At 29.3% G+C, this 23,631-nt stretch overlaps 1 protein-coding gene across 4 annotated transcripts in view; it reads right to left on the reverse strand.

Moving 5' to 3' along the window:
* Positions 1–23,631, reverse strand: part of LOC107447835 (band 3 anion transport protein) — a 108,577-nt gene that overhangs the window by 77,794 nt on the left and 7,152 nt on the right. Inside the window, exon 2 of one of the 4 annotated variants that reach the window (XM_087168228.1) lies at positions 5,347–5,456. The exons of the other annotated variants lie outside the window; for them this stretch is intronic. The gene's annotated coding sequence lies outside the window, so the exon portion shown is untranslated. The remainder of the gene's footprint in view (positions 1–5,346; positions 5,457–23,631) is intronic. 4 annotated transcript variants of the gene reach the window in all.

Here is a 23,631-nt window from a genome sequence, read left to right on the forward strand (position 1 = left end):
TTACAAATTTTGTAAAAAAAAAAAAACTGACAGTCTAACTTGGGACATCCTATAAAAATATAGGGACAGGTAAGTATTTTTAAAAGAATAGTACTTTATTTTGTTTAAACTCTATTTTTTATGCAACTATTTATTTTTCACAATTTAAATTTTTCTAAAAAAAAAGACAAAGCTAGCAGTAAAAAATAAAATAAACATGTTTACATTATTTAATTTCCGTGAATGTTTTAATTTTTCGTTATTAATATTCAAAAATGGAAAAATGAAAAATAATGGCGGAACTGGAAGTCACGTGAAAGAATATTAAAAGCCCTGAATTCAGAGCTGAAGATCAGAGAATTTCAATGCAATAATATTCTAATTTAACTAATTTACATTTCCTTTTTTTTTTGTACGATTGTAACTTGATCGTATTTGATATTTAATGGGTAGTACTTACGGCATTAAAGTATTCAAGATTGATAGTTTTCGACAGTGATCGTGACATATCGTCGTTGATTTGATCATACATTTGATACTTAAGAGTAAAAAATGATATTTTCGATATATAATAAGAAAACTTTTTAAAATATCGTTATCGTGATGTGATATTTCCCGATATATCGCTCAACTGTAGATATTAACACTTCAGTAAGTTTGTTCCTTATAATATGTACACTTTATAGAACGAAAATTAATTCTTTGTTCCACGCAAATGCCTCATTTCACGCTTAGAAATATAGTTAGTTAAAAGATAAATAATTAGTAAAAGATCCCAAAGATTACTATTAGAATTGTATGACTGTCTGGTTAAAGAAGAGAGGTGAATGACCCATAAAGGTTGGCTGTTGAGAACAAAGACTTAAGGTTTTGGCACTACCTTAACTATAAAAAAAAAACCTTATCCAACAATAGTTAGCTCATCCCATTCAATAAATTCTTCTTCTCTGACAAGCGAATAGATAATTTAATCGATTATAGAGTGCTATTTTCATTGCTTCAGTTATGTGATAGGGTTATTAAGAACAGCAATTTTCGTTGGTTCCGGAAGCTATAATTTTGCTTCTTTTTTTTTCATATATGGGGCGATATAATACATAGGGTGATAATTATATACAATCGCAGGTATTCTGAACTATATTTTTATTCAAACTCGAAATGAAATTCGAAAAAATTATTATTTAAATCATATTTAATTTTCTTTATAAATTTTTTACTTATGAAAAAAAAAAGGAAGAGAATATTTATTTATTTTTTGAAACTGATTTTACATGGATATACAATTCCGAATGTAGAATTTTAAGGACTATTTTGAATATAAAATGAAGATAAGATTGAATTACATAAGGGCCAGGTACTGTTATACCCATGTGCCAAACTCAAAGTAATCTAACAGTTAGATGCTAGAAGCTATGTCTGACGAAAATACAAAAAGGAAGATAGAAGAACTAGATCACAATGATAGCTCTGAGTCATGAAACCTTTTTATCTTAAACCTCAACTGAAACAGTTAACAAGGGCTGATGAGATGAGAAATTCACTTCAAGATGAAACTAGATGCATTAGTAGCATTCCCTAAAGATGCTTTGCGTTTTCGTACTGACATTTATCTTCACGAACACACCACTTTGTCAGCTAACTTCGACTGCATTGTTCTGAATTCATGGCATAATATTTCAAGTGCAAACAGGTAGGTAGACAGTACTTCATTTACGTCGCACTAAAGCTGCACAATGGCTATTGGCGGCTGTCTGGGAAACATCCCTGAGGAGGATCCGAAGAAATGCCATCGCAATATTGATCCTCTGCAGAGGGGATTGCTCACCTGCTTTGATAACCCTACGATCTGCGCGCGAAGTAGTGCACTTTATGGTAGAACAGTTTAACGAGAAACGATACGGCGCACCCTTGGTCCCTAAGCAGGCTGATCAAAGTGGTCACCCCACCCGCTTAATTTGAACTAAATATGTAAATTAGATAATAATTTTCGCTGCTATTGTTTCAAATGAAGGAGGTGGTAGGATCCAGTTTCTCCCATAAATTTACTTTTTTTTTTTTTACTCAACAGAATAAAATAAATAAAAGACATAAAGGAAAGGTATTGTTTTCCAGAAAAATAATCCCAATCCCAATTTTATTAAATCGTATAACATAATAAAATTACGTAAAATATAATAATAATAAAATTGCGTAAAATCTTAATTTTAAAGTAATAATACTTTTTAAGCAACCCCTTAATATTTATTTCACTATGCTATTATTACGTTTTTGAATTTATTGTTTTCTAAATTACGACTTTAAAACATTCAAAAACATTTCTTACTTTCATTATATTGCGTTTTTAAAAACCAAGCACATTTTTAGTATATATTAGCATTAATTCTTTCAAACATTAGCTATTTTGCCAATTTAATAAAATTTTTTCGACGATAACAACAGTACTTGACTTAAAAATGTATTTGAGTTTATCTCAACGCCAGAAATGGGGCAACTAAACACCAAAATTTTTTACAGTCTAGCAAAGTTCGTCATCAAAAAGTAGTGATTACATTTCGAAATAGTTTGTAGTCACTACATTTAAAATAAAAAATAAAAAAGTCGTCGTAGTTGTAGCTAATTACACAAAAATTTAATTAAGACCACTGAGTTTACTGCTGTAGCTAATAATATATATAATAGGGAAAAAAATATTTTCATCATCCAGTTTTTTAAACAACTTAAAAATTTCAAATGCTGCAAATTCGGCTGCACCTCTTTCAAAAACAAGGGTTTCGTCAAAAAGGGGAAAAAAAAGAATAATTTTGTTTTTCGCCATTTTATTTTGTATCAAACTTAAAAAATTACTTTTTTCAATTCACAATAAAGAATCATAATTGTAGAATCTATCTATATATATATTTCTCTTACACGGCGACAAAAAAAGGCCTCATTACAACTCCCCGAAAGGCAACGCTAGAAAATCGACCAATGATTGACGCTAAAAATATCACATGCCAAATCTAGCTGAGGTGGTTCAAGGTATAGCGCTCTTAAAAACGGAAACTGAAATAACCAGAGAGAGCATTCTCACTAAATGTGATCTCTTCCGAAATTCACCCTATCAGCTGTGGCAATCTCATACAATTAAGCTAGGCAGAAGTGAGTAGTCTTTGTCGATAGATCTCTATTTTAATATTTTGTCGAAAGCGCTTTTTTTCGCGAATTTATATATTAAGAATTTATTTGATGATTTTTGATTTATATCACGAATTTATTTGTTTTATTATTGTTATTAGCTATTCATTGAAAAATGAGTCTCAGTCGTGCTGTTACGATTTAAGATTTTATACTATAGCACATTTCTAATAGGTTTAACGAATTATATGTCATTTATTTGAATTCAAATTTATTTTAATGACTTAGTTTTTACTAAAAATACGTAATTTTTTTTTTTTTTTTTTAAAGTTGTTATATGGATTTGAATGATTGTTTTCAATTCTTAGAATTTTGTGCATTTGCAATGTACCTAAGTAAGTAGCGAGAGAAGCAAACCATATAAGATTGCGTAGCAGTTTCCGGGGGTTGGCGAGCGTTAGCGAGCAGGGGCCGCAGCCCACTAGTTAGGATTTATTTTCAGAACTTTGATTTATTTCATTGAATTACTGAAAAGACAAAAACACGAGATTTTTCTCCCACTCTCAAATAGTCTAATCATTTTAAGAGCAAAATTCGTCGCCTAAAATTTACAATAAATTTATAAAATTGCGTCATATACCTGAAGACATAGCAAAAGCATGAAATACCAAGCAAAACATTTATGATAAAAAAAAGTATTATTCACATATCAACTCAGAAAAGCAAGCAGCATTTATCTATTATTAAACTATCGTTGTGGTATACAACAACAAGTTGAGTAAAAAAAATCATATGCATATAGGAATAAGATTTATGTAATGAAATATTCGGTGACAGCATATATAATGACTTCGTGCTTGTGTATGGCACAGGAAAAAGAGAATCTTCTAGAAAAAAACAACGGAATCATGGTGTGCGTTAAAATGTCACCAAAACGACATGCGACGAAAGAGCTTTGTTTATGACGTGTTTGCGAATAAATACGATTGTCGTGACTGGCGAAAAGTCATGTATTGTATCAAGAAACTTTACAATGCAATGGTATGAATTAACATCTCAATTATATAAGACCTACGCCACAATTCACGTTTATTTACAACAATCTGATTTAACGGTCAAGCTTCTTAGGGGGAAAAACAATAACTATATAAATTATTGAAATAATCTTCATAAAATGCAAATAACGCAACTTTTTACATGGCACGGGTGTTTTAAAAATGGCATGTGCTATATGTCTGAACCATGTATATAGTTAATCGACGATCCCCAAGTTAGAACAATCGAATTTAGAGATTTTTACAAGCATTATTAATTAAAAAAATAATGAAGTTGGATCGAAAATTCATATCTTACGATTCTTCAATCTAATAATTATAAAATTTGCATTCGTAGAAACATGATTGTAAACATACGTAAAAAAAGGAATATCAGAAGAAAAAGCTAAAAAACGGGACAAATATTTCGTATACTGTAAATCCAGACACCTTTCAGCTCTGGTATTGTTTTTTAAAATTTACCCAAATTTCACAGAATTTTCAAAACCAGTGGTTCCTGAAAGGTGTTCCGTGGGATCTTAGGGTTCCCTGGAAGAAACAAAATTGGTTCCAAGAGTTTGAATTTATTTTTTAATAGTTATGAGTTTCGAAACCTGTAATCATATCTAAACAATAATCAATTGCTTGCTTAATATTTCGGTTACATAAGAAATTAAGAAAAATATCATTGGAAAAAAAATAGCAAAATTTAAAAAATATTTATTTATTCTAATAACAACGCATTAAATAAATTATGAAAAGAACAAGCAGCTTTAAAAAATTGCATTACTACTTCAGCATTAGCAATCAACAAAACTTAATTAAAAACTAAAGACAAGATGCCGCTCAAGCTTTGCGAATTCAATTGTCTGACATAAAATCAATTTTAAACGGATTATTGATAAAACAAAACAACTTTATTATTAACATTAAATATTTTCAAAATATTTAGTAGTCTTTCTTTGGTTGATATGTTTACAATTGATTTTATTTATAAAGTTGTGTTCCGTAAAAAGTGGGGTGATCATTTAGTGTTCTATAGACCAAAAAAAAAAAAAAAAAAAAAAATTTGGGAAACGCTGTTCCAAACTGTATATAAAAGCAAAATATTTTTTGTTAAGCCAGGAAAAACTGATAAAACTCAGTAATGTTGTGAGTTAGTAGATTTCTGCATTTACAAATACTGATTAATAATCTAATAATCAGAAAATTTACGAACATTTTAAGAGAAAACCGTTCCTAACTTATCACCTAACAAAGCAATGGTTGCGTACATACCCACCTCTCAGACCTAGAATGAGTGTTAATAGAGCACATCAATTATTATTCCTAAAAATAAAAAATTGTTGTTAACACGTGTCAGAGGTAGACAGGTCAAAGGTCATTATACATAATATTCACTTAAATGGATACCATGAATCATAGGCAAACACATGCATGCGATCATCCATGCATACAAAAATGGTTGTTTACAAACGTTCTCTCTCATTACCTGAAACAAAACAAAAAAAAGTAAAAGTAGAATGTTAAACAGCCCTTCTAACCGGTTTGAGAAGAAAATTTACCCATCATTCACCAAAGCCCATCTTATTTTCAAGGATCGAACATTGCATGCAGAGTAGGTGAATTGTTAAAATTAGAAAGATCTTATCGAATATTAGATCGATCTCAATGAAACTTAATCGCCATAAATAATACATATCAGGGTCTAAAGTCATCGTTATTATTCTAATGTTGTCCAATCGAAATATATGAGGTGGAAAGGAGCATGGAAACTGTACATAATGGTACAAGGTGTGTTTGAAGATGTGTGTTAGGACCGTGTGAAAAAAAAGTGGAACAATCATATCTCCAAAAAATTAAACTCTAACAACTAACCCACTTTGGCATTAACTTCTTCCATATCATGATATAGATTAAATAATCTCCAAAGTTAAAACTTTTTAAAATTATAAACTTAAAAATATATATGAAAATCTTGTGATTACATTTCTTAAAACTAATCTCCAAAGTTAGAACTTTTCAAAATTATAAGACTTAAAAATATATATGAAAATCTTTGTGAAAGAATCAATTGAAACACTTGCATTTGCAAACTCTTAAAAATCAACTGGATCGACCAAACAATTTTTGCTATTAAATAGTAAAAATGCTCTAAAAATTAAAACTTCAGTTGGGACCTCAAATTAAAACACATAATAGATCTAGCGGACAGAATAAACTGGAAAATTTACATTTCTCTAATCAACTCGATCGACTAATTCGCCCTTGGTTTCAACTTTGCTCGTAAAATGATAGTTTATTTAAGAAATAAAATAATCGTCTATAAATTAAAACTTAAGATACATCCACTAGTTTTTTGCCTTGTTAAAATATATGAAAAACAGAAAAAATAAATAGAACACTTAGATATTTTTTTGTTAAAAATCAACTCGATGGACCAACCCTTTTTGGTATTAATTTATTAGTTTATATTATTAAGTAATAGTGATATTGATAATAACAGCAATCGTCAATAAATTAAAACTTTAGAATATCACATTAAAACACATAAAGATCTAGTGGCTAACTATCCCCGACTAACGGTCCTCGGTGCTAACTTAGTCCATAAAATAAGTTTATTCAGATATAAAATAAAATCGTTTATAAATTAAAACTCAAAATACATCCGCTAGGTTTTTCCTTTATAAAAAATATATGAAAAACCTTGGGGAAGACATTTGGATATATATATTTTTTTTTTAAATCAACTCGATAGAATAACTTATTTTTTCATTTATTTTTTATAGCTTTTATAATTAAATAATGATATTAATAGCAATCGTCAATAAATTAAACTTAAGAATATCATATTAAACACAGAAAAAAGATCTAGTGGAAAGAAAGAATAAAATTTCATTTCTTTAATCAACTCGATCGATTAAAGGCCCTTGATGCTAACATACGATAATCTATAAACGTTAATCTATAATCTGATAATTTATTTTATTAAAATAAAAGAACCTGTAGAAAAAATAAAATAAAATAACTTTAACTATAAACTATAATACTTTTTTTAAAGCCAATTCTATCGATTAGCGTTGTTAGATTATACAACGATTGAGTTTTTAGTTCTAAAAATAACTAATATGGTTGCTACTCAAGTACGAGAATAAATTCCAAGTATGTTTTTAAAAAATTCCAGTCTAATATCAATGAAAGGAACTGACAATGGTGGTCACAAAATATACAGTGTGCCACAAAAAATATTTGTAATTTGTACATTATATCGTATATTTAATTTAAAAATATAACACTACTGTATGTAGATATTTATTATAGAGAACTTTATTTTTTTTTAAATATCTCGAAAAGAAAATTATTTCTTGACAAAACAAAATTCTAGCAATGTATCAATAGAAATTAATGCAGATATTAACGTCTTTCCAAAACGGAAGTACAAGTATTCCAAAAAATTTTCATTAAAATATAAAAATTAATGATACAATTAATAAGAATTAAACCCAAACAAACGTAAAATGATCAATGATACAAAAAGCTTTATCAACTTCAAATCTTGCTGGTAGGGAATCTATTAAAGAATAAATTAGACAAGAACAGAAAATAGAACAGAGTGTTAAAAAAAAGTGCAATTTATTTTCCACTCCATTATAAAATATAAAATAAATTAGAGATATAAACATAATTGAGAGTAAAAATAAGACGGCAAAAACAAGCAGAAAAGAAAGCTCAAATTATGTAACTATTTTCTGCAATACCTAACTGTAATAAACAACGTGAAATAAAAAGAAATATTTTTTTTTTTAAAAATGCAATTTATCTGTCTATTTATCTATCTATTTATATGTCTATCTGTAATAAATAAAACAAAGCGAAATAAAAATGAAGAATAAAAAAAAACGCAATATATCTGTCTATTTATTATATAAAATAAATTTTCAGAACAGATATCAGGGGTAGATCCAGGAAGAAATTATGGCCCTTTTACGGCCTCATTATGACATTTAAATTATAAAAAATGGCCCGGCCCCTTAACAAAACTGTCATCAAACGTCAGGCGAAGGCGACAAAAAGTGATAGCAAAAATATGTGAATTCGAACGTCATAACATCGCATTAAAAATATCGGAATCAGAAAAACCATGTTAAAGGAACCGAAAATATGATAAAATAACTGCGGATGAACTATCATCAGACGACGTAAAATTATGATGCAATCATCGCGAATCGAAAGTTTCGAAAAAATGGATGGCTTAAATTCGCAAATCGGAATAATGTTTTAAAATATACGAATTAATTAGAAAAACAATAGGATATCCACCGCAAAAAAAATCGAAAATACTAGTAAATTTACAAAAAAAAAAAAAAAAAAAAAAGAGAATAAAAATAGTGAATGCTAAAACTGAACTCTTCATCAATGAAGAAATATTTGGAAAAAATAATTTCAGTTTTTCAAATTAAATGCCCCCCCCCCCCAAAAAAAAAACCTGGGCTCGATATTACAGTATTGCTATAGAATTTCCACATGGAACAATAATCCAAATGCTTCCTGCGATTTCAACTCGTGACAAGTTTAATTAAGTGTAATTAAACATTAAATTCGTGGCAAGGTTAATTCAATTCATTTATCAAGCCTAGGTGATAGAGGATTAAGCAAGTAAGCAATAAAAATCATTAATTTATAAAAAATTTTAAAACATTATTTATCCTAATAAATTTCTTAATCAAAAATAAGAATAAATAATTTGAAGTCCATTTATCCTTCTATCCGTAATTAATCCTTTTCCAGTTGAAAGTTTTCTAAGTCGTAATACCACGGTAGGCTATGCTATAGCCAAATGGGTGAAAACGAAACTTTAAGGTTGGAAAATGGGTTTGGGAGGAAATGTTGTTGAGAAGATAGCATGCTTGGCATTATCAAACTCTCTGATTTTTCCTGAATTCACTGGCTCTGACTTAATTAAACATTCTTGGGTGCTACTGAAGACATATAATAATTTTAATGTAAAATTATGTTTGTATGATGATTGAGATGCATTTGAATACATTAATTAGCTCGAGGACCTGCATTTGTTTTCTTAGTATTTCGAAGAAAATTCAGATTTTTTTTAATGCGTTAAGAAAATAACTTTTTTCATTTAATTTATTTTATTTCCATGGAGTGAGGCCTAAATTTACTTTTCCATACATTATTTTATTTTCAAAACTAAAATAACATAGGGCAAGAGCCTTTTTTCAAAAAATTTTCAAAACAAAAACTTTTGCTTGACTAAAGCTCAGAAAAACAAAAAATCGTTTGTTTTCTTGCTGACTTTTTTTTAAAAAAAGTCAGATTGGCATGCTTTATAGCGAGGCCAAGAGCGTCTATATAATCTCAGAGAAGCCAACCTGCTCCGGACAGCAAATATATATTTTAAAGTGGTAGTTTATCAATTGTGATTCATGGTTTAATAAATTCAATTTAGTAGATTTTCATCCACCACTATTTCTAAATAATTCATAGACTCATATAATTCACCACTTTAACATGCTATACCTTTTCAAAAGCAAGCAAAAATAGTCAAATATTTACAAAATTTACTTTGTAGTTATTTACCGTGTTTTTTATTATTTTGGCGTGTCCGGAGCAGTTGGCATCTCTGTAATTTATATCGTTCCCTACCACCTAAAGCGCGCTCTGAAATTTATGCAACTTTAAGAACAAAAGAAAGAAAAAAACTTTGTGACGTCATAATTGACTATTTAAACACGCCCGAAATACTTCGATTGTTAAACATTAAAAAAAAAAGAGAGAGAGAGGAACCTGACTCATGCTGAGACAATATAGTCACGCCTTAGTTTTTTGAGTTCACACGAAAAACAATTTTCTTCATTCAAATTCAACAACATTTAGTCAAACACTAGATGATTTCACTTAACTGTTGACATGAATGACTACTGAATAATTGCTTACATTTTACATTTATTATAAAGGTACTTAAACATAGAGCTATATCGTCAGATATATGTTATCATTTTATGAACGTCAGCTTACACCAAAACATTCAGTAAAGAGTCCAACAACTGAGTTTTAATTTCGTGATTCATCGATCGATATTTCACAATATATAGAGTTATTTTTCAATTTAACTAGTTTGTTTGTCTTATGTTAATGTTTCTAGATATGTTTTGTAATATTAATGAAATATATGATTAAGCAAAAGAATTGCGCGTTTTCTTAAAAAAAGTAGCTGTCATCCACTAAATCAAGAACACCGCTCCATGTTCGATAAATTATCGTCACACATCTAAAACTAGGTGAATAATTATATTAATATTCACCTAATTAATAATAATTAGTTGAATTCACTCAATATAGGAGTTGAAATGCAATAACCCTGTTTTGAAAGCATATTAGTTCATCTTTAATTAATGCGGTAACACAAAATTTATGTCCTTGTGAAGAATATGTTGGTAAGAAACCTGTGTAATGCTAAATTTAGATGCAATGATCGAGATTTTCATTAATCAAATTGTCAAGACAAGAGCTTGAATTTTAAAATCTATTTTGCATTTTTAGGACTTCGAGGCAGATTGTAGGAGTGTTGTTGTTACAAATGCTCCCTGCCATTACCAGCAAACCTGCTATTGGAATCCAAGCTATTTTAAGACGCTTCTAATTTTTCAGTGGCGCTATCTATGGGAAAGAATACGACTTTTGCCAGACACACATCACAGCCAGTTTTACAGGGAGGATCCAATCATACACCATTCATTCATCCACAAATGATAATTTTGACCTGAATCAGAGACAGATCAATTTACGATTCAGTACCCGAGGTATTGATTTGTTATGGGAACTCCGAGGACTTAGTGACCCCGACAGATTTAACATGAACCAGTCACCATTTAATACACGGTGATTCTTCGGCCAGAGCGTTTAGAACTTCCGAACACGAGCCCAACGTCCACACCGACCATGCTATTCCAGCTACATAGTGTAGTAGTTTAAATTATAAGTAAATCGGTTGACTTCACTATGAAAAATTACCAGCTTTATTAAATTAAACTATTTCAAGTATCTAGAGTAGATATCTAGACTGAATCATCATCAGTATCTGATAGTATCAAGTATCTAGACTGAATTTTTCATAGTGCTTACTCCAAGTTGTAATTTAATTAAAGAAATATATTTTAATCATGTTTAAGAAACTATTAATCAACTTTTCAGGATTGCATTAAAATTAATTTTTTCTTTTAGATAGAAATTTAAGATGATATCTGTTTTAATATTAAAAATATAGTGCAACAAACAAGTTTAGGAAAGAAAGTTGAAAAATATGAGAATCTGAATTCTAGAATTAATATTTATTTTAAAAGTTAACTAGAGAAAAAGAACAAGGATAAAAAACAAAATAAAAACACTATATTTAACTCAGGGGTCTGTTTAGAAGAAATTTGGGTCCGTTAACGGACCCTTCACAAAATATCTTTTCATAAAAACGGACCCTTCACAAAATGATTTTTCTTATAATCGGAACCTTCACAAATTTGTTTATCTTCATTATTATTTTGTTAATCGAATAAACCTTTTCCAGGGCAGATAACAAGAAAGATGGATGTAAACGAATTAAGTTTTGTCTTCGGCAGACGATTCTTCCATTATTCGTCCGAAATGAATATTCTGCGTTCAGCAGTATAGGCTAAATATCAAATATTTGTATGTTGCATCTCTAATTTAGAAGCAGCAATTGTTGTTTATTTTTAAAAATTAAAATTTTTTTATTATAATTTTACAGTGCAGAGCATAATCTTGTATATCTTTACAATTTAAAAACTCCTTGAAAAAGTTCACAAATTCATAAGTTGAAAAGTTTTCACAAATTCATAAAAGCGGACCCTGGTTGAAAGAATGTGAGTAATTTTTTCACAATTTCACGAAAAACGAACCTTTCACAAAATGTCTGGACAGACCCCTGTTTAACTGCTAAGAAGACATTAAATATTCGGCAGTCGGCCAATCTTTCTGAATATTCGATTATTCTTGAACAATTTATTTTTTATGGTCATAATAAAATTATTACTTCATTATGTATGAAAGCAATTGATGTAAAAAGAGTTGAATTAGATTTTGTATAAGTTTTTTCAGTACTGTGGGCTAGGATCGAAATCAATAATAATCCGTTGATCCATGAACACTAAAATTTAATTAGCGTCATCATAAAATAAATTTTCAGTGAACAGCCCGAAACATTAACCTATGTAGAGGAAAGGTAAACTGTTCCGTTTTACATATTTAAGCATTTGCCAGTGACAAAATTTCCTTAGTTTCTACCTTATGCAAATTAAATCCTACCTTATGCACAGTTCCTAATAACATTCAAGCATCCAAGATCTTGTATTCTATTTCCGTCAGGTTTAGCTTTACATCACTTCGTTATAATGAACGTTCAAAGAATTATCATTTAAACTTTAGCACGCTTAAGAAAATTTATATATTTTTAAAACTGGGAAGTTGCGTAGATAGGTAGTTAGTAATTTATAGATATAGCAAGTACGTAAAGCAAGTACGTAAAATGTTTTGTTACATTTCATAAAAAAATATAATAATAATTGCATCGTAAAGGTGATAAACAACAGGAGAATATTTGATTAAAGGGAAATATTCTATAAACTGTTATCGCATGAAAACGTAATCATGTTTAAGAAAATTCATAATTTTTTAAACAGGGCAATAGCATTTATTATTTTATAGGGACAATAAATATTTAAAATGTTTCTTATATCCTAAGCAAAAAACTAATTGCATACTATTAAAACAAGTGTTAAATAACATGGAAATATTTGGTTTAATTAAAATATTTTTCGCGCACTATGTTTTTTAAACAAATTTAACAATGAACTTGCAGTTTTAAAAAAAACGTATATTGAATATGTATTTAATATTTATTTATCTGATATATATTTGATTTTATAACCAGCGTTGAGCAGCTGACCTAATTCTAAGTTTACAACTATCGATATTCAACTCCGCGGCCTTTTCATTTTGTACCAAACCCTTAATTTTGATAAGGAAACTTCTAGATCAAGCATTGGGGCAAACTAGCCTTAGTGGGAGACTTTTGGATGAAACTAACGTGCATTTACGTTACATGGAGAAGAAAACCTCCCACGGTTAGCTCGACGGCAAGTGTATTCTAACCCATGATCCGTCTACCACTGAGGAGAATTCACGTCAGCATTGTGGTCATGGTCAGTGCAACCAGGGACCAGAATTCATATCTGCTAGCTACCGCAGGTATTCGAACCTGGATTACCTTAATGGGAGGCGAACGCTCTATCCCCTGAGCCAACGCGGCTCCATATTTGATAATTATCGTTATCGACACTATACGCGATCTTATCGATATCAATAATTATCGCTGAAACGAAATTTATCGTCAAATATGCAACACGATACATAAAGCGAGAATTTTTTAAAGAACATCGTTACCAATATTTAACTTTATATAACCCAAATCTACTAAGCAACTAAATACTAAACTTATATAAATCAGTATGAATACTTTACTCATTGGAATTTCGTTTAATTTAAAATTTTGTAATTGTGGTATTTTAAATCACATCACCAAATTTTAGGCATCTTTTAAATTTTGATATAAAACAAGGCGAGATTTCTTTGAGGAAATTGTCCGGTTGCTTTCTCGCAATTAAGATTATTAGTAAACAAAATAAAACTGGAAAAAAAATTAGAACTTGGGCATTAACGAATAAATATCATAGTTGTGGATACCAACAATAAATACAAAGGCAGGTGGAAATAAAATAATTGTACAGGTGCGCCACAAGCCACATCCAAAATAAATTTTCTAAATTTCCTATTATTTCAGAAAATGAATAAAATCACACCAACATAGTACAGGTGATACAGGTCAAGGTAAAATTGTAGGTCGATTCGCAACACCTGCTTGCTAAAGAACAAAGATAATCAAGTAAAATAAATAGCGCATCTTAAACGACTGTATTGCAAAAACACAGATTTATCTAATTAACAAGTGCGAATGAATTATTTCGAAATATAAGTTGATGCTATTAAGACAGTATTTGTGTGTGGGATTAAGCCTTTCATTTATTCTTAGATCTAGTTTCGGAGATAAGTGACATGGAACGTTTCGGTTCCAGAAAAAGAGCAATTCCTCAAAACTTAAAATTTAAACAGCGACCTTGAGTTGGAATTAAAAGCTGCGCAATTGGAACAAGCATTAAAAGCTTGGTTAAGTATGTTGTTTTTGTGAAGATATTTCGTTTTAAAATCATTGAGATTCAATCTGACACGCGTGAGCTAAGAACAAGAAAATTTACACGTGGAAAGGGTTTAATTTTGAAAGTTAGCAACTACGTTGCCGTCTACGTCTTTCTATTTATTTATTTAAATTTTTAAATATTTTGCATGTTATTGAAAATTAGAAAAAAGAGCGTTTTGCTCTACAAGAATCTGCTTTGTCTTCGGTTCGATTTAATTTAAAATAACTTTCAGAACATTAAAATGGAATAACAAGTTGCGAAAAATGAGCCATTTTCACACTTTCGTTGTTTTTAATAGAGGTATAAATCGAGAACGTAAAGCTGCTGGTGATATTTGCGCTGTGTATTGAAGGAGCGCCAGAACTGCTTGTGATAGGTATGCAGAGTTCGAAAATCGATATTTTGACCTCGTTCTGACCATCAGTTGAGTGAACGAAGATCGAAACAACAAATTTTTGCACGAAAATTCGATCTTACAACAAGCACCTGGCAGAGAAAATTGAACGTTTCCGCAGTTTTTGTTATTTTTGTCTAATTTTTCCGATTAACCACTGAATCGATAAAAAAAAAAACAAAAAAAAAACTCCTTATGATTTTATTTATTAATAAAATTATTTTCTCCTTCCAAGTTTGCATTGGCTCATATTTCAATAACAATTACAATCAATTCTAATGTAACATAATAATTCTCTCTCACTCTTTTATTTTTAGATTTCTGTCACTGATTCTTTTTTTATTTCCGCTTAAATTCAATTTTCTGTTAAAAAATATTCTTATATTTCAAATTTTAACGTCAAAATCATATTTTTCTAATTTAAAAAACCATTCTAGAAGAGTAAAAGATTCTGAATAAGTTTGTATCGAATTACTACTTTTAACGACTGAAATATTTTGACACTAAATTTCTCACAATATTTTTGTTCCGTTCTTTTTTCAGGGTTCCCACTCTTTTATCAAATCAAAAATTAGGGAGTTTTAAGAACTTTAATTGAAACAATTAAGGTCTTTTGTCTAAATAATTAAGGACACAACGTCATTATTTTTTAAAAACAGTATGATAATTATTTATATAAATAAATCTCACAGTGACCGCATAAATTATTTACTTTTCGAAAAAATTAAATTGCAAGTGTTGATATTATTTTATTTATTATTCAACTTTTTATTTCGGTACAATTATGAATCTTAGAAAAATGTTACTGCTTTGAAAAAATTTAGTTATAACACATAGAAATTTTAAAAAATACACACATAAATTTTAAAAAATAATTGTTTCTTTTATTGAGTTGAGTTCAAAAATACTTTGTGTTACTTGTTTTTATAAGCACTACTAGTAGAATTTAATTTCTTAAACTCTGATGACATCGAAGATCAATCTGAGCCCCCAAGAACTGACCGGAAAAAAAAAAAAAAAAATGATCTCTGCAACCTTAGAGGAGTCTGCAACATGGAGTCCCCCCCCCCACACTCTAGTCTTTTCTTTCAAAATGCACCCCTCTCACACAGGCAAAAGAAAGAACATATTAATAACACTACCACAGCAAGGGCATGCCTTCTGTAGCCCACTCAGATACCCTTTCTAGTCTCTCAATATGCTCTACCCTGGTTGCAGGGTCTCTTTCTAGGTGAAAGAGAGACTTTTTGTTTCAAATATTCTCGCAAGCTTAAAAAATTTTTCCAATTAACTAGTGATACTGGAAATTAAGAACTTTTAAAAAACCTTGATTCAAAAAAAAGTTTTTTTAAGGGCCCTTATTTTTCAAAACCAATATTAATCAGTTTTTAAGGTCCGTGGAAACCCTGTTTTTCTCAACTTATGGAATCGGAAGATATCAAAATAAAAAATCAATGAAAAAACGCTTTGTGTGCCATAATAAAAAAACGCATATTTAAATTAAATAAGTAGGCAATAATGAGACAATGACAGATTTTAATTAGAATTATTTAGGTAAACTACATCAAAAATTGTTTTTTCTTAATAAGACTGCACACTGAATTTTAAAAAGTTTTTCAAAAATGTCTCCTAGATATTATTTTTATCATATTTTACGGTTGTTCGACCAAGCGAATCCAGTAAGAAACCCGTTTAAAGAAAAGGGGGAAGAAAAAGCTAAAAGAAAAAGTGTAAGTAAATATTTCTTTTACGACATATTTAAAGTTGAATTCTATCAATAAGTTTCACTATACAACACTTGGTTCTAATTTATAGCATTAAAATGTTTATTTAAAACCGCATTTTTATAAAATCTGTTGCTAAAGAAAGTATTCAAATTTTGTAATAACAAAATATTCAGCGCTTAACCTATTACGGTTTCTTTTTAGGAAAGACAGACTATTTTTAGAAACGACAGACGGTCCTAAAATCGCAAATCGTAAGATTATGCTTTCAGAAATGAATTTTTCGAATTTTTTATAGCTCGCATTAAATAATTTGTTAATAATTTAAACTTTTTTATTTTTAAATTTTAATCAAAAAAAGTCTTCAGCAGTGTCCAAGCATGATCCGCGAAACCCTAGGGTACCGTGGAAGATTTATAAAGGGGTTCCGAGAGTTAGGACATTAGTTTTAACCAGTAATCTTTGGAATCTTTAATTATAGTTAGATACAATCAATAATCCGTTATTTATTTCATATTTCGATTACCCTTATGAAATTATTTAAAGAAAAATGCCATTGAAAAAGAAATGGATAATCGTTTTTTAAAAATTATTTTTTTTTCTAATAACAATAGATTGTATAAATGAAAAGATCATGCATTTATAAAATTTCCATTATTACTTTCCCTCACGCTTTTCAAATGAAAGTAAAATTACTAAATTCGTTAATAAAGAAATATGTTTCCCAAATAACGATCTTCAATATTCACAGCAGTTCGTTTTAACTTTTCAAAGAAAACCTTGTTTTTGCTTTTTTTAAAAATTCATTTTCAGCTATAAGCGTACATTACATCTAAAACAAATTTATAACTAGACTGGATACAGCTTCGTAACTTCGAATTTTAATGTTTTTTATTTCAATACATTCGCAATTGTCTTTATTTACTTTATCAAGTAAGTTGGGGTTCTACCGAAAGAAGGTTAATCAATAAGGGTTCCATTGCCGAAAAGAATTTTGCACCGCTATCCTTGAACAACACAAGCTAATTATACCAGGGCTCGAAAAACAGCCCGTCCATCCGTCCTCGCCGGTCAAAAATTTCCCGCGGACAACGAATTTCTCGAATCAGACGTTCGCGCGAATGGCCATTTTCCCGTTAATGTTCGTGATACACTTTCAATTTTTGTTATCTTACAAGAGTCTAGCGCCTCACTTCTAAAATGACCCTCTAATCTAGAAATCCCGTACAGCAACATACTGCGCATGGTGGATTGATGTTTTTTCCGTCTGGGAGTACTGCAGCAGTTGAAAGGGACTTTTCAGCAATGAACTTACAAAAAAACACATTACGTAAGCGTTAAACGCAATTCAAGAACATTCACCTAAATGGTAAACTTCTTTCAGATTTCTGTGCAGAAACCTCTGTAAATCATAGGCTTTATTGTGGTACTGGCAAACGTCATATTTGATTCATTTAAAAAACTCAGTACCCTTGAATAAATTGACATTACAGATAACTTGACCTTTGTCATTTAAATTATTTCATAAAAGAAATACTAGGTTTTACTATTAGTTACCTAGTATTTCTTTTATTACTGTATAATGTAATCCTAGTAGCTACTAATTCATTGTGTTATTTATATAAATGTTTGTAATAAATAAGAAGAAAAAAAAATATTTTTATTTATTTAGAAGGGACGGGTTAGATTCAAATGAGGACGGGTACATTGTTGGACAAGCCATCCTCGGGGACGGGTAAAATTTCTGAGTTTCTTCAAGCCCCGAATTATACACATGTGAGGTATATATATATATATATATATATATATATATATATATATATATATATATATATATATATATATATATATATATATATATATATATATATATATATATATATATATATATATATATATATATATATATATAATTTAACTTTTGTTTATTACAAATTCCTTTGACTCTTTAGTGTAGCAAAGATTTTTTACATATCAAATCGTAAAGAAAAGAAATCTATAAAAATAAAAATCTGTCAATTTTCTTTTCTATTGTATTTTTTTCATGTTGCAGGCCATTTAATTTTTACATTATGACATGTCATTTCCCTTTCTTTAGAGGACGCTTATAGAGCAGAAGAAACTTTTCATCGCAATTTCTTTCATCTCCTTAAGTAATTAAAAATTTAAAGTGCAGATAAAGTGGTTTCAGGCAAACCCAGAGTAAGCCACGAGGTTTCAAATACTGAAAATAAATTTTCAAAACATCAAAATGAAAACAAACTAAAAAAACGTCAATAGAGCACAAATGAAAGTACGTAAATGGGCGTGCTAACACGTGTTTGTCTCTTCTTCTCTACCTTCATTTGACGTTTTGACACTGAGGAAGGTTCTTGTTTACATAATTGTAACTGTAGTACACAATTTATGTATTTTCATTATGTATATACACGTTGTTTTTTGCTTTAGTCTAACATAGCACAAAGATCACCCTATCCTTTGTTGTATATGAGAAGATTACTTAGATTTACGCAATTGGGGGAAGTTCTCTTCCAATAATTTGTTTGCATTTTGATATTTTAAATTTCCTTTTCAGCGATTGTAACTTCGTGACTTACTCTATGTTTGCTTTGTTAATTTTAAATTAGTTATGGATGTGAAACAGAATTTCATAAAAACTTTATCCATTCTTTATTATTATGCTTTCAAAATTTCATTTCTAAACCTCGTGTTATACTTAGTGGGTGCACACGGAACTCTTTTGGTTTTCGATAAAAATTAAACAAACAAAACTTCGAATAAAGTCTTAAAAAAAAAAACGGTGATGGGGAAATTTATAAACAAAAGACGGCACAATTATTTATTAAGTATTCTATTACAAATTCAGCCTGTCAAACATTATTTCAAATTTAAGTGTAACAAACTTCCGGCAGAATCCCACGAAAAAAAATTTTGATACTCATTCATTGCATAATAAATCAAATCCCTTTTGTCATTATGACCTTGAAATCACACTAGGTCGTATAAAATCCAAATCATTAGGTAACTAGCAACCCTCAACTATTGTGTCTGCGAACCATCGCCTCTTCCCATCAAATGACACACCATCAACAAGACAAATGACAGGCATCAGAACAAACTCTTGCATTGTATTTTTTGGCTGTAAAACACCCATAAAATAATGGTCATACGCTTTGGACAATTCCATGCTTCAATCTTATAGTCTGGTGCACAGAGGTAATAAAAGAAATTGTCTTAAAAAAATAACAAGAGGTTTGAAGAGACCATCTGCGTCTCATGAGAAAGAAAATGGCGCCCTGTAGTCGAACTTGTTCCATATTACATAAGCCAATAACTGCCATAAAAAAAAACATTAGTGATTTGCGGGATACATTGAGAATGTCTTTATTATCTAAAAAATGTGGAATATTACTTTGTTTAATGGTCTTTCTTAAGCAGTAAAATTCAAACATTTATGGAATTTGCCATTTTATACGAAGAAAATACATAAAAATTCAGATGTTCTTGCAAATTGTAATTGATCAGCTACATTTGAAGACAAGTGAGACAAAAACTTATAAGTAGAGGGTGCTAAGGATGGTAGTATTTTGTTCGAAGTTTCTAAATAAAAGGACATAAATGAAATGAATGAATGCGTACATCTTTAGAAGACAGGTATTTGGCAGACTAGTTGGTAGCTGAAGACGTTTAATAATAAATGTTTTACTTTAATTATTTAATAGAGATAGCGATGCAATCAGTTCAATTTTCAGTTGAAGAATTGGGACGATTAGTCTTTTGGTGAATAAAACAAAGCTTATCATCGTTATAGCAAAATCATACAAAGATGGTATTTTATGAATATGTAAATTCAAGAATTGAATTTTATTAGTTTCTGTTGCTTAAATTCTTTACAACTATTAAATTCTTTACAGCAGACAAAATAAAAAAAAATTATAATAATAAATATTTGTCCAAATGGCAAAGTTGTAACAAATCTGCCATCATCGATGAAGATCCGTGTTAGATAAAAATATCCAGGGAATATATAAAAATGGTAAAGTTTGCATAAACACAAACCAAACCTGCTCTTTTAGAAGTGTGAAAGTGATAGTTTAAGGTCAAAAAAAGATTAAGGCGCCAATCACTCCGTCTAACCTAGACACAAATAAAGTTTATTAAGATTCACCGAGTATTAATTGACTATCGGTCAGTGATAGCCACATGCAGGAGTTGTCTTATAATTGATACTAGGAGGCTCCGCCCCCTGCTCGCTAACGCTCGCCAACCCCCGAGAATTGCTACGCAATCCTATGTGGTTCACGCCGTGAACCATGGCTCGCTGCGCTCGCTCGCCAATGAACACAATGTTCTAGCACAAAGACATAATATATTATCATCAAAGACATAGTATTTTATCATCAAAGACATAGTATTTTATCATCAAAGACATAGTATTGTACTTATGTAGAAGAATTCTACCAATGTTCTTATTGGCTTTTAAAAAAGTATATTAGCTATTTAGATTGTACATGGTGAAAAAATCAAAACATTAGCTAAATAAGAAACATATTAGCAAAATAAATTATCAAATATTGCTTCACTAATATTCTGCATTTTAAAGCGTGAAAATTCAATGCATAAATAAACGCAAAATATAAAAAAATTCAATGCATTCAATACAAATACTTAAACGTTTTTTAGACGTTTAGGTAGCTCCCAGTAGAAAAATATCAATTCAACAGCGGCCTTTTAAAGCATTCTCACTTCAATTAATTAATTAATTCCTAATTGAGTTTAAATTAAATATTGTCATGTTTTTAGTGCATGAATCTGAATTGAACAACCTGATAATGCTCACTCTGGTTATTGTTATCTGGTTGCTCACTACGTGCTCTTGCGAGCCGAATCCAATCAATTAAAAATGAAAACTGTTGCCAGAGCGAGAAAAGAAATATCATCGGTTTTATTGATACATACATACGTACGTATTAGCGTTTTATATAATATAGATTAATGCATTACAGTGTTCGTAGCGTTTTTAAAAAGTGCTTAAAGGTACTTATCTTCGATTTTCGTTTTTAAAAGCCCTTACAGCTGCTTTAAAAAAGCGCATAATTTTCCCTTTTCCAAAATAATAAGATTTTTTTTCTTCAACGTATCAATTTTCTCTACGAATTAAGCAAAGGTTTTCCCATTGTATTATTCAACTTTGTCACAATTCGTTCAACTTTTTCACAACCCATTTCGGCGTACCGTAGGTCCGTAGTGTATGAAAGCACAAATCATTTCATTTCATATGTTGTGGGTCTGCAAAAGCTGCACTATGCTGGATTTGATGGTTCTTGCACTCTCATGTGCAACTCTGCTGCATTTTGCAAGAGATTCGGGATTTCAGGATTAATTTTCTGCCTTCCTGAAATCGAATCGATAAATCTCAAATTTTTGCTGATCATGAGGACCAACTACACATAGCTAAATTTTTTCCTGAGTAGCAAAATAATTTGTTTCGGTCAATTTCAGAGCTGGTGTAGCGCCATCATCCACCAGCAAGCCAATGACTTTCTCGTGCTGTTCTATTTATAGATGAGTACCATACTCCTTGAACTTGACTAATTCGTAATTACGTATTTTCATTTGGGTTCAGAGCAGTCAACAAATACTGAGCTTCATCACTTCAAAATTTCCATCGCCTTTTTATCCATTTAATTTTACTAAAGATAAGTAATTGATTTTTTAAATCGTAGGACTTTTTCCCTGAGGGAGGTCCGCTAATTACATACGTTTTTAAACTTTTATTCTACTTATATGACCTTTTTTCTTATTACTTTTATTATTGTATTATTATTTTTAAAATTTCCATTGCTCTTAAGTTACTTTATGAAAAAAACTCAATAAAATTTCGAGGTAGGATTTTGAAAAAGAATGAAGTTAAGGGTTTTTTCACTATTTTAACATTTTGCGAATGTAGTAAAAAATCTTATGTTATTACGATTTGTTATTCCAAAAAAATATAATTCATCTTTTAATAATTTCATTTAAAAATGATTGAAAAAAATTCAATAATCTAAGATTTGCATAATATTTTGGATGTAAGGACCATATAATAATTTACTTTTGACAAAAATGTTTAGCTCCAATATGTATTATGTTTACACTTCAAAATAATTAAGAAAAATTTCAAACGTTTCATTAAAAAAATACTGAACCAAGTTACGTATAATAAAAATTTAATAATAAAAAAATAATAAAAATTTAATAGGGGCCGTTCACTTACTTAATTCGTAATATGAATTTTTAAGATTTTCTTAGTTTGCTGAATTCTTTGCATATCTTTATAAATTTAGTATGATTAATAATATTACTCTTGTTAATGTTTTTTTTAACTCGCTTTCATTAATAACACTTATTTAAATAAAAGTTAAACTAATTATAATTTCAAATTAAAACTAATTTTTTACATAATTAAATAAATAAATATTAATTTTAAAAAAGGAATAAACGACTCTATATTTAACACATTTAAAATTGTGCATAAGTTATTATTATGGTGGCTAATATAATAATAATAATAAAAAAAGAGTTCTTAGTCAGAAACTAGTTATTATCATGCTTATGTAAAGTCCTTGAAAATGTTTTTACATTTTTGCTCATTTTATGTGTTTTTCATATTTAAAAACTTATCCATAATTGATTTCATAAACTGAAGAAATTAAAATAATGACTCACTGCTTCTCTTAGATCTAAATAACTGCTAATTAGTTAATTTTAAAAATTATTGCTTGGAAGATTTTACTTTCGTTTAACGCAAAAAATGACAACGGTTATTTAAGCTGTGTAGTTCATAACCTTTTTAAAATGCTAAAAATAATTTTTTTCACTTATTTTGACCTAAATTAATAAAAAAATATATTAAATAAAAATTCTGCGTCAAAGGGTTAACAATATAAGTCTTTTTTTTCAAACAAAAAATTTATAAATATTAAAAAAATTAAAAATTAAGACATTAACGATTCCTAATTTCAAAGGCGAACACAGAAATAAAAGTCTAAAGAATTAAATTATGAATTTGAGTTAATATTTCTAAAACACAGTTTTATGCCTGCAACATTTAGCAAATTAGA

The sequence above is a fragment of the Parasteatoda tepidariorum genome, chromosome 7, assembly GCF_982258835.1.
Source record: "Parasteatoda tepidariorum strain Cologne lab strain chromosome 7, Ptep-v5.0, whole genome shotgun sequence".
Classification (NCBI taxonomy): domain Eukaryota; kingdom Metazoa; phylum Arthropoda; class Arachnida; order Araneae; family Theridiidae; genus Parasteatoda; species Parasteatoda tepidariorum.